At 38.0% G+C, this 988-nt stretch overlaps 1 non-coding gene across 1 annotated transcript; it reads left to right on the top strand.

The window, feature by feature from the left end:
• Positions 1-329: 329 nt before the first annotated feature.
• TRNAH-GUG lies at positions 330-401 on the top strand. The gene has a single exon. It is a non-coding gene; the product is annotated as a tRNA-His (tRNA).
• The last annotated feature ends 587 nt before the right edge of the window (positions 402-988 follow it).

Raw genomic sequence — 988 nt, forward strand, 5'->3', positions numbered from 1 at the left:
CATACTTAGGGAACCTAAACAAATTAATGGGTAACAGGGAAAAATCAGGGAAACGTAGCTTTTCTGAGAGCATCCGAGCAAAGGAATGAATGGAAAATCATGATCGCCGATGTCTGTCGCAGATCTGGCACTGGATGATGATGATGAGCCTTGGGTGTTGTGACAAAAACTAGTCGGAAGACAGCACTCAGTTAGCTCGTAATATTTTATTTTTTTAGCTTTCTCATAATTTCGTTCACACGGTCCACTTACGAGCTTTTCTATGTCCTTATCTCGTTTTCTTGCCACAATGCCCTATCTATCGCTCGTCACGTACACGGGGCTCCCTGGCCGTGATCGTATAGTGGTTAGTACTTCACGTTGTGGCCGTGACAACCCAGGTTCGAATCCTGGTCACGGCAAATCTGGTTGTGTGTTAGGCACTGCCAAGCCCCCTTTTTTTGTTTTTCACACCCCCGCCCCCCACCCCCTCTTCTGACTTCTTTTTAAAAACGCTAGATCTATTTCTTTTTGCCATTTTCAACAAAATTTGTAAAATTTTAATGATTTAGAAAAATAGGACAGTACGAGCATTTTCATGTTGTCTTCAAGTAACCTTGATTATTAAATTGCTTTAACAATATTTTTTCTACTCTTTACGTCATATATTATTTACAATGTTTCATTCTGTCAACAGAAAAAGAAAAAAAATAGATAAAGGAATTATTTTTCCCCGACGAATCTGCCAAGACGCTTCTTTATTATTTTGAAGGCTAATTCTGAATTGTGTTTTTTAAAGAGATTGCAGAGTATTGCTAAAAAAGGATTATACATACTTTTTTTGTCGACCATAGCCATCTTTCAGCGTGCTTTTTTGTTTTTTCATTAATACCTTATTTCTATGATTTTTTTTTCACCTTTTCTTAACATTCTGAATTAAGAGACAGAGAGAAAGAAAGAGAGAGAGAGAGAGAGAGAGAGAGAGAGAGAGAGAGAGAGAGAGAGAGGA

The sequence above is a fragment of the Aplysia californica genome, unplaced genomic scaffold, assembly GCF_000002075.1.
Source record: "Aplysia californica isolate F4 #8 unplaced genomic scaffold, AplCal3.0 scaffold00061, whole genome shotgun sequence".
Taxonomy (NCBI): Eukaryota; Metazoa; Mollusca; class Gastropoda; order Aplysiida; family Aplysiidae; genus Aplysia; species Aplysia californica.